We start from the raw sequence: 13,887 nt of genomic DNA on the forward strand, positions 1-13,887 counted from the left end.
ATTTCTATTGATACTAGCTACTGAAAATAATCAAGATATCTGCAGTTAGTTTTAGAACAGGATTTGTAACGAATTAAAAGTTAAGTCTCAAATTTTCAGCATATGGAGGTAGGTATAACATTTTGCAAGCTAAAATATTTGAAGATAAAAAGCTGGATTCTTAGGAATTTCATACCTTATATAGTATGTGTCTGTGTATTTATAGATACATAATTTTATGCACTTGTGACTGAAACAGAATATTGTGTTTTAATTGCATTTTTGCATTCACTTTTAAGCAACAGTAAATGACTGCTTAAGATGATAAAGAATCAGACCCATCAACTAATCTTTTTCATATTAACAAACATCTCATGAATTTGAATACTGCTGTTTACAGAGCCTAATCCAACATAATACTGCCATGACTTTCTGAAACAAATTATTTTTATGTCTCTGTGATGTAATTAAATGTCCTTTACCTCTGCTGTGATGAAGAGATTGTTTGTTAGTACACATTTAGTACTAATATAGTGTTTTACAGCTATACATTACTTATTAAAAAGGAAATAAAAATGCCCAGTTACGCTCATTTACAAAGCAGCAGTTAATATTACAGTCACTGAAACAAAAACACAAAATATGCTGGAAGCCTGTGGATGATACCAAGAACTGAAGCAGTCCTCTGGTCTACCAGCCTGTTACACGTCTCAGTCCTGAAGCCACAAAGATTGCATTATAATTCCAAGGGTGTTTTATTACATTATGTTGTGATAACAACTGCACAGGCAGAAACTGCTCACATGACATTTCCAAATTTCACACATCCCAAGCCCAGGATGGTTAGATACTATAAGCACCTTCTACTCTGTCTAAAATACTTCCATACTCCATAAGCCCTCAAGCAAACACTTCACAGTGGAGACAGTGGCTCACTTCACTAATGACATGTGAGCAGACATGAGGAAAGACTAAAGTTTTCACACAATATTCAAGCATTGTTATGGAAAGAAAACTACTCACAAGGAATGCTGAACTGCTTATATCTCAGTAAGGCAACAAAAATGACAGCAACCTCTTTTCTTTCTATTCCCAAAACAGCACTGCAAGTAAACCTGCAAAACTCTCAGTAGATTCCAGTAAAAATTTCAGTTTCACTAGAGACTAATGCCAAGTATGATCTTTCAGATCTCATTTCTCTAGAAAAAGGAATGCATTATGTTAGTCAGGAGTAGGAAGAAACATAAGACATTTAGGCAAAACATCCAAAAAGCTCCTGCAGAAGAAAACTGATACTCTAGTTTGAGAAAGTTGAGCATTATGCAATGAACACAACTGTATAAGTAGTCTGTTTTCTGCAGTAAAAGGAATGAAATAGACCTAAGTACAAATTTCTGTCCAAGAAAAACATGAATTCTTATTTTTCAATTCTTTCAAGTCTTGAGTAACTTCACTGGGACACACAAATATGTACCTTGAATATCATTTATGTGTGGATTTCCTTCCCAGTCTTAGAAATACTTATCATCTCCTCTGCCATGAGACCTATGATATGTGTTCAAAAGCACCAAGGTTACCTACAAAATAAATACTGTATTCTTTGTTCCTGAAAAACATTTTGTTATCCAGATGCTCTCTCTAGCTTTTTATAGCTTAAGTCTCAAATGCTTCCTAGGTCATCCTGCTAATTAACTGTACTGGCTAGGACAGAGTTAACTCTCCTCACAGCAGCTCACAATGTGCTGTCTTGTAGGTATCTGACCCAAACAATGCTGACAGCACACTGATGTTCTAGATATTGCTGAGCAGTGTTTGCACAGCATCAAGGCCTTCTCTCTTTCTCACTACTCACCACAATGAAGACTGGGGAGTGTGCAATAGGTTGGGAGAGGACACAACCAGACAGATGATCTGAACTAATCAGAGAGACTCCATGACACAGAACACCATGATCAGCCATAACAAGGGAGAAAAAGGAGTTTAGGGAAGTTAGCTACCTTTTGCTTGGCAACTGGCTGGGCATCAATCTGCCTATGGGAGGTACAAAGTGATTGCCTTTGCCTCACTTGTTTTGTTTCTTTTTCTTTTCTGTCATCTTTCATTTAACCTTCACTTTATAAACTTTTGAACTTTTTTTTACCTCAACCCCCAAGTTTTCTTACTTTTACTCTTCCTCATTCCATAGGGGATTGGAGGTGAGTGAGTGAGCAGCTCGTGGTGCTTAGTTGCCTATTGGGCTTAACCCACAAAAATAACATAACCAACAAAATTAGTAATTTCCCACCTTTCTGTTATGTTGTTCAGAAATGTATGAGTAGGTATTGAGGGTTTATGCACACTTGTGACATGACTAAGCCTGTATTTGTTTTACAGCCAGGTGTATGCTGTCCCATTTCTCCATGGCCAGATGCAGATGTGCATTGTATGACATGACCAAAATCTCTGAGCAATGGAAAGAGTGTGGCAGTGGGCTGGGTGTCAGATGAAGTACTTACCCAGGCAATATCCAACTCAGTCTCTAGTTTGCCTATAGGTCAATCAGCATAAACAGAATAATTTTGTGTAACACTATATATTGATTACATGTTGTCAACATAAATGCTTTCAACACACTTGCCCCAAAATAAACCCAAAAATTCTACCAAAACATGCCTGTGTACTGCACATGCTTCTTTCCTTGGGGAGAGTACGCATACGAAAAGCAAGTGACAGATATTAGGCACACTGTTTACTGCACTGCTGGAAGATGTTTCATTTATATGGCAACAAATACATTGTAAGGAGCCATACAGATTAATGACACCATCTCATAACAGACAGTTACTTATATCAAGTTATTGAGTATTTTTTTAGATTTGGAATACACTAGATACAAATATACTAGATAGTATTTTTGGGTGTCATTTCACTGATACTTGTTACTTTTACTGCATTCATAGTAAGGCACCACTTGCATTACTGAATATTCCTAATGTCCTCTCACTGAGTACTGAAATGCCATATTACATCAAAAATAAAAAACTCACTTAGCAGTAGATTTTCATACATAAATTTTATGGGTAAAATAGAAATCAAAACATTCAGGCTATATAAGTCAAAAGTCACTGCAAGCAATTTTCCCTATTGACTTTAAGGGGATTTGAACCTGTGGCTTTGGACTCTTAAAATAAACACTGCCTCACTGTCACATATAAAAAATACTATGAATACTGAAGAACTGCAGAACTAGTATAATCTACTTCTTAGAGCAAACTGAGAATCTCCTAAAGGGGCTTAAAGATTACTGTACATCTAAAGCAAAGCTCTGTCTTGCATACCACTGAAATATAGTAAAAAAATGGCTTAAAGAATGTGGTTATTAACAAGGATGTTTATTGATCATAACAAAATATTTATTTTCTATGAGTGGAATGAAAAAAATCTGCCACAATGAAGAGAAGCCTGAAAGATAGGAATCCTGGCTTCTTTAGATTCCTAAGCATCTGTTAGTTCTATTTAAACAACATACATCCTTGTGTTACTTTGGGGAAGCTGAGCATACACTTCCACACAGTATTTATTTTCTCTAATCTTATTATTTGAAAAATAAATATGAGACATTCACTCAAGTCTGACTTTCTTCTTTCTGAAAGAACTCTTCTGGAACGCTGATCTTGGACCATTCTGCACCCTAGCTAGTTTGTTTTTATCAACGGTTAAAACAACACATCTTTTCTATATTTATTTTTAAATAACATAAAAATGTAAATGGAGAAGGGTTTAATACAGAACAAATAGGGAACAGTATTTTTACAGAAAACTAAATGGCCAAGCAGCTGTCTAACCTACTTTGAGACCAGCATGTTATGCAAATACAGTACACAGCTCTCCTTACATCCAAAGGCTATCTTCTACAGAGCTACAGGGATAACGATTGCTTTATTTTCCACATACTTTTTAATACTACCCACCACAAGGGAAGATTAAAAAATCATTTACAATTTATATATACATATATTAATTTTATCATGAAGTTCAACAGACTATTTTGACTAAATCATCCTTCTAAATTTTCTAGTGCTGGGTAATCTACAACTATCATTAGTAGTTCCAACTATTAAAAAAAATATAAATCCTTAATACTAATCAGAATTAGTCTGTTTGTTATTACCTCATTTGCTAAGCTACAGTAATTTGATTTTCTTTTAATCAGCTAGACTGAATACTCTGGTTTTGAATATCACTTACTTTATCTCAAATGTTTCCATATAGTTGACCAAAAGAAAATATTTAGAGACTACTGTCTGGAAGTGCCACCTTAGCTTACTTTTACTAAGCTGTGCCCCCAATCTTTCATGATAAAGCATGTGTCCCAAGCACTATATCACTCTTTTAAGTCTTCTATATACCCTTTTCAAGTTTTCTACATCCTTCTTGAAGTGCAATTGCCAGAACCAAGTTCAGTATGAGTGGTGATCACAGCATTAACAACCACTGAATAAATGTAATTCAACAACTGCTTGATATTCCCCTTGCCCATTCATCTAAGACTACCTTCATTCTTTGTCTCCTCTTGACACTGGCAACTGATTATACCATGACCCTTCAAAACTCCTTTAGAAGTCTGTGCTTTGTGATGGAAGAATAAGGCACTCTGTAAATAGAACCTACAAATAGTTTTCTACATAGTGGTTTCTCCTTTGCTATTTATCCTATTCTTCTATTTTATTATCTCAGATCTTAGATCTAGAATATGGTCATGGAAGACTATGAGATTTCTATTTGAACTCGTCTAATACCAGGGAGCTTAATTACATTTATATGGAATATATCAATTTTAGAATCGCTCCCATTTTTTCTGTGCTTTTTTCCTGCTGTTTCCCTGAGAAACAACTAAACACTGCAGAATTATTTCTGCAGTTTTAAGCGAGGAAAGAGTTGGTAGGATATGAATGCCTAGCCCCCCCATATGCATTCTTTGGCTTCCATCTCCTTTGTGATGCTTTTTTGATTCACAACTAAGCCGACTCTAGTCTAACATTTGAATCAAGTGTCTGTCGTAGGGAAATCACAACTACATTACTTTAAGAAAATTGCCACATTATATCTCCATTTAATTTCTACTGATACAGTGGTCCTTATTCTAGGTTTTGTGTCATCTTCCTAAACTAATTTTGTAATGAGTTTTTCTTCTCCCTGATCTCTTTCCTTTCTTCTGGTCGCCCTGAACACAGAACTAACAAACTTCTAGCAGCAGCACTTCACATGAACTGAAGTTGGCACTTTGCAAACAGTGAGATCATAGCTTGAATTTCAGGTGTTTTTATATAACAGTACGTAGGATGAGGGCCTAGAAAACACACATGGAAACCTTCTCATCTTCTGTCTTGTCCTTACAAAGAGAAAGCTTTTGAAATTCTACCAATAAGTCCATCTACATAAGATTAAAAATAATCAAGCCATTTCTCTAGGATTAGGTGACTGATTCCAGTCAGTCAACTTGTAATGCAAGTATACCTGGTTTTGTTCTGATGAGTTGCTACATAACACAATTCTGGAAATACTTAATAGTAAAAAGAAAACAAAACAAACCACAATTTTAGTGCTACAGGCGTGAAAAAAGAGCATTTAACATTTTCTAATTTAACTATCTGATTTTCAGTGAAAGACCTTTTTTCTGGCTTTGTGCAAATTCACAGGATTAAGTTCAGAATTTCTGCACAGGATTCAAACTGTGGGCCCTTAAATTAAGCATGGAATGTTTGCTAATGCTTTCAGTGGAAATACAAAGTCAGAAACAGACCGAGGTATTCTCCAGGTGAATATTGATACAATGTTATTTAAAGGTGTGTAATATTTCAACCTCTTCAGTGTTTAGAAAATTAATTGCCTTTTGATTTTATATTGTGGAGGTTGAAGAATGCATCTCAATAGTATTTACAAATCGTTTTCCTTCCTACATCTTAAGAAAGAAAAAAAATCATACTCAAAACATTTTTAACAGTGGCAAAAAATCAGGCATTAGAAAGCTGACCTGACTTTATGGCCAGTTTTCATACAATAAAAAGTTTTCTTATATATAAGAGACACATTTGGTTAAAGCATGACATATATTTCAGTGGATACCACGTACAACAGACTAGGAGCTATGCTAGTTTGAACCCATTTAAACTTGGTTTTTCTAGTCAGAAGTAATCATTGCTTGGTCAGCACAGACACAGTGGAACTATTTTACATGCTACACTCTATGCTAAGTGAGGCTTGTCTTCCAGAGCAGACAAGTGACCTGAATTCCAAGGAAAATATTTAGAATTTCATACCAGAACTTGTACTCTAGATTCTTCTCAACAATCCTTCTGTGATTTCTTTTCAGTGTACACAAGTGTCTTCTTATTCCAAAACTTATCTTCTACCTGGAGTTTCGATCAGTTCCTTGTGTTTGTGAGATAAGAAAGAACATGCAAAAAAAAAAAAAAAAAAGAGATAGTGAAAAAATAAACCCTTGAATATGAAACCTTGCTAACTCTGAAGTGTTGCAGAGAAAAGCACAAGCATAAAACCTAAAAAACAAAAGACTGCAAACATATGTTTACACAGACAGCAACTCCAGCCCTCCCCCCCCAGTGAAAATATTTAGCACCTACTTGCTCACAGGAAAACAACTTTGAAGAACACTCTTAGTCATTAAGCCCAGTAATGTCTGGTGCAGGTAATTGCAATGCAGTTCACTCCTGGAGGGACCTCCTAAGGTACTTCAAACTGGCATGCTGCAAAGACCTGCTCTACTGCCTTTACTCTAGAGGAGGAATACAGCCTAAACATCTTTAGCTACGTATCTTTAGCTATATTAGAACAGCCTATGGTAACTTAACCATGGTAAATACAAGAAGTACTTTTGGTTAGGCTTTCCTATATTTACAGTCATGTTCAACACTGGCATGAAGTCAAATGGACAAACTGAAGCTTAAGTTACAGTAGTTCTCATCAGAAGAAGCTAAAGTTCTAAATTATATGTATTTTTATGAATACTACTGTGGATTCATGGGACCCAAGACACTGCCTTTGAAAACACACAGTAAAAATTACGTGGCAAGTAGCTGTCGTCACTTGTAAGAAATGCAGGAAATTTCAGTCAGCACATCGCCTGTCAGTGTGATCACATATTACCCCCCTACACACACCAAAAGATGGAAACTGTAAACCCAAAAGTCCAATGTTTGGCAGATCTTAGCAAATGTTTACATGTCAGAGGTGCTTGAGAAATGTAGTGCCAGAATGAATCCCTCACTTCATACCCCTGATCACCAAGTCAAACATGGAAATGAGTATTCACAGATCTTCTAGATATCAAAAATAATAGACTTAATGGGATATACTGTCTCTACGGCGTGGTGACACTCCAGCTAAAGCCTTCAATGTTCTGGTGGTAATGATCTGTTTTCCATCTGCCCATGATGAAGCACTATCTTACAATTCCCGCCCATACTAATAACTCCTTTGTTTTACAGGTGATAACCACACTTTTCCTCAATTAGCTATTTAATTGCCACAATTAAATTAAACTCACAGCAACTATTCCAAATTTGTCCTAAATCTTACCAGTAGCTGAAAGGAGAGCTGATCTAATAAACCAGTTGAAACAAAAAAGAAGGGAAGCTCTGGAGCTTGTTGATCCATCTCTAAGTCCATTTAATACAGTAGACCAGCAGAAAACTTATTTTTAGTAGTTTCTTGCTGGTTTAGTTAAACCTAATTTATTTGGGGGTTTAATGACTGCCAGGGCTCACACAGCATAAGACATAGTAGCAGCACTTCCCTCATTCAATAGCAGTAGCTGTAGATGTCTGCTGAAACTGCACCCCTAGTTCATAGTTTGCTGTGATTGTTCAAAACCTGAGGAAGGGCTCGTATGCCCAATAGTTTGTGTGGTTTTCCCTATTGTATCAGTTGATGCAATAAGAGCTATCATACCTTGAGAAGTCAGATGTTATAGAAAAGCTCCTCTGTTACAAATCTGTCACTGGTTTCATCCAGCTTCACAATAAATTAACTGGAAAGGCTCCTCTGCAATTAATGGCAATTTCGAATTGTAGGCCAATCCCATGTAAATTTATGTTCTAAGTTTTTAGCAATTAATGCACAAGAGTTACACATCCGTAGATTTTAAACACTAGCCTGTGTGAAGCACCATCACTTAGTACATTATTGCAAATAAATCCATTGGCACTCTGTGATCACTATCTACACAAAAAACTCCAAACACCCGTACTTTTGTAAATATGTATTTGGGATGAAAGCATAAAAATTTACTTTATCTATGATATATCAAAAGAGTTAAGATGGAAAGCTGAAAAATATTGGTTTGATTTAAGCAGCTCTTCAAAATCACTTTGTATGCAGGGAAATTCTACAGCCAAAATCAACCAAGAATACTTACTCAAAATATCATTTATATCGTATAAAGGATCTTTTGTCTCTGCAGCTAGTACTGATGATTCTTCAAAAAAGTAAACAACAATTTCATAAAACCACGAAAGAAAGAAACATCTTTAACTTCATTCAATCCACACACTGGCTATTTAAGAAATGATCTTTCATCTCAAAAAAGAACTGTGTTTTCATTATGAAATTAATCAAGAGCCTGGTTTCTTACATATTCCATTCTTCTTGAGGAAGGAAATAAATGTAATTACACTTGCTTTAATCAGTGGTAACACTTCTCTAAGAATCACTTAAGACTTTTATCTCAAGATCAACTACTTTTTTTTGTGGCAGAGAGAATTTCTCTGTCAGATCTGATCAGTAGTAACTAGCACTGAAATTTATCTTCAGAATATTTAAATTTTGGATTCCCTCACTTTACTGTGCTTTGTACACAAAGATGTAAATTTAAGGCGTAACACAATGCAAAAAGTCATCTGAAAAATTATATCTAAGAAAGTTAAGTAAACAGATAATCCTGGTACATTCTGCATCTAAGAGAAAAGTGGTAATTTCTCTTCTGGAGACTTGGACCACATGTTGGAATAATCTAATAAACAGACTTTCCAATCCAAATGGAATTAGCAAAGCAATAATATTCTACCAGCATCGTTAAAAGAAACAACCAGAACCAGGAAGCACAAAGCAAAGTCTTCTGCTATTAAAAATAACTTTCTGTCTTCTATGTAATTTCAGATTCAGGAAGTTAGTTATCTCGTTACACATCATGTCATCAGTTTTACCTTGTATTCTTACATCAGCAACTACCAGGGAAGCTCAGTGTTAAGTCTTGGAGAACTGCTTTCATGAATCAAGCCTTGCTATTGATCAAGGCCAGCAGCACTATCCCTGGACTGACAAAGCTAAAATTGCAATTAGGGCCATACCAGTAATTTTGATCTGCATCACAAATTCACAGACTATGACAAATGTAGCGAACAGGAGAATGCCAAGACTGGAAATCGAGACTGTTCCCTAACAGGAACTTCTTAATGGTTCAAGGTACTCAGTAAAACTCACAAAAAAACTGTGGCAGAATACACCTGTTACACCCAATGTTCTTGTCTTCTATTATCTGTGTTTATTTTTTTAAAAGCTCTTATTCACATACATTGCCCCCATTTAAAAATTACTGAAAACGAAAATATCTACAGGCAGATGACAACATAAGAATCAACCCAAGTGCATTCTCATACATCCACACTAGGTGTATGAACACATATTAGAATACTTTACAGTTCTAATGAGAAATCTGGGCTATTCTACTTCTGCAAAGTAGTTTGTCAGCTGCCGCCACTGAGAAATTTAAGTTACTGTCTCAAAAAAAGTCATAAAATCAAAATATGATCATACAACTAGTAGTTCACAGCTGTTACAAACTAAGTTTGGTACTTTCTTGTTTTGTTTGGTAAAATGGAATTCATTAGTACTGACTGAACCTGCTACAGAACAAGTATACTACACCTGAAAAAGCAGTCCATGAACCTTAATAGTATTAAAGACCACTGCAAAGAGAAATTACCATGAATGTATTATGTAACACTACATGGAAAATCAATGTATTTCCTATACTGTGGTATAGTGCCAATGTACAGTCACCTCTGCAATTACAAGGAGAAGATAAATTGCCTCTGCATTAAGTTATAATCCCAGCATTTGGTTCCTCATGGAAGAAGTCAATGGTAGCTATTTCATCTGTCTATAATTGGTCTCTAACTCCTCATCTCTCTGAAGGGAATCAGGATAGCTCAGGTACAAAAAGAATTGTGTGATTCCAAGTTCACAACTGAATAAACCTCTACTCCAAGTACTATAGAGTGCCTTGGCTACACAAGAAAATCACAAATTATTTTTTTAAAAGAAAAATCAGGAGATACTACGAAAGTTACGACCAATCTGTCCCTTACAGAAGTTCATCACATTTGAGAATTCCTGTGAGATTTTTCCAGTTGAACTATATTAAACAAAACTGATCTCTTATTCAGTCTCTATCATTGGGGCTTCACATGAGTCACAAAAATGTGAATTTAGATTTGCTATTCTCTTTCATTTGTACTGTTGTTTATTTGGAGTAATAAGTTACTTTTAGTGTTGGTCTTTGAACAAATGTTCTATTAAAACTTCAGGAGAACTGTTTTGGTTTTTTCCTTGCACTGGGATAGAAACACAGTGAAGATTTCAGGCAAAAAGATCTAAAATGAAAGCTATTACTTATTACTTATTTCCATAGAGACCGGAAGCCAAACCAGCCAGAATATGAGGTGCTGTGATTTTACAAATACAGAATTAATAACAAAGTATTTCCCCAAGAGATCATATTACAAAAACTGAGCTGTAACAACAGGTGAGCGAAACAGGCGTGTAGGGTGGAGTTTGGAAGATGGGAATAACAAACTGGATGCAAGCAATTTTATGTCAATTACAAACTAGGGCCTTCCCTACTGGTATCAGATTGTACTTACTGATTCAGCTGCCAGAAAATAATTCTACAACACTGCCTTCAGTAATATGCATGGACTGAGGATCATACCCAAGAATCAAGAAAAAAAATCACAGCTTCACCATTCAGGTCTGACCACTGCTTCTTGGTACATCTCCACTGGTGATTTGGGGTGTGTGGGAAGGGTTCTTTTTGATAAGAATTTCCTTGGAGTAGAAATGGTATGACTACAAAGTGGTCTTCCTGCTTGTGGAAGAGCCGATACTGAAGCTGTGCACAATGGCTGCCAAAGGCACGTTTGCAGTGCAGACACCTGGTTCTTCAGCAGTCATTGCTCCATGTTCATGGGCTGCACTCTTTAAAACAATGAGTGCAAACTCAGCTGCCACTGCAGATGACTGAGAAGGCAGTTCCTGAACCATTACAGACTACAACAACTTGAAGCTCTCTGTGATGCAGCAGTCAGGAACACAACAGTATCTCAAGGAAGTGAAGATCCTCCCAATAACTTACTCTGATTTTAAACCTCTTCTAAGAAAGTACGTCTTCTTGTCTTTTCCTAGTCAGGTCTTTTATGAGAGTAGGATTATTAAGGCAAACTAGCAGGCTACTTATTTAATTCCAGGCAAGTCTCAAAACGTATATAAACTGATGGCAAACAAAGGAAGAAAATTATTCCCTAACAGGAAAGAGATGACCAAAGCACAATAGCAAATGAACAGTTTGGTCTGCTGTTAAGAAAGCTGCTGAGATGTGCATGAATTTAACTATTAATAATTGGATAAATGGTTTCAGCTTTAGGTAACCAGTCAAAATTATTTGTTTCACATGCAAGAACTCCTAGTGATAGCTGTTGAGACCACAGTGCTCAAGTAATACTATGTATCTTTCATTCCAGAAGCATCGCACACTTGGCAGTGAACGATTTTTATTTTATAAGCAATAATCAAGATAGACAGTAACACTGATATTTCCCACGGGCGCACAGCTACATATATACACAGTCCTGTTACAGCCCAGTGGAGCTGCTGCCAGTGCTACACCTGCTCTGCTCATTATGGGCTTCAGTCTCAAAGCCTGTCAAGCTGTTACTTTTCATGACACTACATCTACTGGAAAAAATTGAAGATAAAAACACAATAGTCAGGAAAATATGCTTCACTGTAAGAAATGTCTAAGGCTCTACCCAGCATCATTCAAAAACAGATTAGCTACAACTCTGAGTGATACAGTATCAACTTTTTCCAACTATTTCTTAGTATTATAAATAATCGAGACTAGTAATAGAAATTAAACTTCTTCCCAGACAACCACCATACATGTTTTTAACTGAGGATTTGGGGAACAAACAACCCCAAGCCACTGTGCACTTGGTGCAAAGTTTTCAATAGTTGGAGAAAGGAATCCCTTGTTCAACATGAGCAATATGTCTTTCTATGGAGTAGTTCAAAACCTTGCTTGGGATTGCTGCATGTCTAGAGAGGGTCTTGAAACCAAATTGCAAAAAGGAAAGAAGGCTGTTTTGTTTTCCTACTGGGATGTTAACCATTCATTTCTACTTGAAACAGCTGGAAGAGCATATGAAGATACTGTTGACACCAGTCTTTCAAAGCACAGAAAGATTGTAAGTTAATATATTTTCTTTAAAAAGGCAGTGTAAAATAAATTGACCACAATAAGAACAAAGCCTATATATCCCCAACATAGCAAAAATCAAGATACAAAGTTCAGACAATTCACTTTTATCAGCATTCCCCTCCACAGTTCACAAAGTTCTGCTGTGCATCCTAGAGTAATGCACTTACCAATCCTAAAAATGGAACTGCACAGGACCAACTATTATCTTAGCCTTAGTCTGTGTCAGTACACTTTATCTCACTTTATTTTGCACATTCTGTAGGCTTAAAAGTGAAACCTAGAATTTTTCACTTCTTCTTTGAATCCCAGAGTGTACATAGTGCAGGAACAAACAGCTGGAGCAGAGTGGCGAGTCCACCTTCAGTATTATTTCCTTTACTACTTTCAGCTGAGGTTTGGGACATAGAACACCACATATCCTGTACGTTTTACCTTCTATGTACGAAAATTCAAAATAAAAGGATTAATGCTATTTGGCTGTTGAATTAAATGCACAAATAAACCAGTATTTTTTCCTGTTTGTTAACTTGACCACCCAACATACCTAAGAGATTCCCTATTACATGTTCACTTTCCGGTGCAGTCTTAGCTTGGATAACTTCAGAATCTTCTGATAGTGAGGTGTTGAAACAATACAATGAACCCTGAAGTAACAGAGGTTTCCCAAACTTAGCTTCTCCAATCTTGTAGTTAAACTATGAAGTGCTGGTGTACAGATCCAGATATCAAAAATGTTAACATCCTTTCTCCCCAACAGTGACAAATACCCAGACCGACCCTTTCTGGGATTGATTTAGTCTTCCATTCTTATTTAGAGAATGACTAGAGGTACAAAACATAGGCAGTGAGATAAAGGATGCCACAGGAAACAGAACGGTTTACCAGCAAGACATACAAAGATCTTCACATACTTCTATACTGTAAAACCAAGCGGTTGTATGCATAAATCACTACCTCCTCACTATAATGAGTGACTTCATTTCTCACCAGTGGCAGGTATGCTGAGAAAAAAAGAGGACTTAATCTTGTAAAATTCATATTATGCCTTCTATAGCTCTAGGGAGAGATAGATGTGTCAAGAAAACGTGGAGGATGGAAATTCCCCTTTGGAAGCAAGTTGGAGTTGAAAGAGCAACTATATATAGGATCCTGCCTCAATCCCATTTAAAAGAGCAACAGGCAAGAGGATGAGGAACAGAAGTCTATCTAGGTACAACTCCAGTGTGTTTATTAAATAAACTGGCTTTAGTTTTTAAAAATACATATTTTTACTTTAACCGAGACTTTTTGTGCTTAATAAAACTAAGCAAAAACAAAACAAAGATTAAAAGCATCTGGAATCTGTCTCTGGCTTCAGGGTATGAACACTG

General features: G+C 36.2%; 1 protein-coding gene across 2 annotated transcripts in view; it reads right to left on the bottom strand.

Annotated features, from left to right (window-relative positions):
• The window catches only part of PCGF5 (polycomb group ring finger 5), a 63,565-nt gene that overhangs the window by 48,381 nt on the left and 1,297 nt on the right, over window positions 1-13,887 (bottom strand). For both annotated transcript variants that reach the window (XM_050338978.1, XM_050338997.1), the window contains exon 2: window positions 6,279-6,390. The gene's annotated coding sequence lies outside the window, so the exon portion shown is untranslated. The remainder of the gene's footprint in view (window positions 1-6,278; window positions 6,391-13,887) is intronic.

Source organism: Myiozetetes cayanensis, unplaced genomic scaffold (assembly GCF_022539395.1).
Source record: "Myiozetetes cayanensis isolate MyiCay16 unplaced genomic scaffold, myiCay2020 scf10, whole genome shotgun sequence".
NCBI lineage: Eukaryota > Metazoa > Chordata > Aves > Passeriformes > Tyrannidae > Myiozetetes > Myiozetetes cayanensis.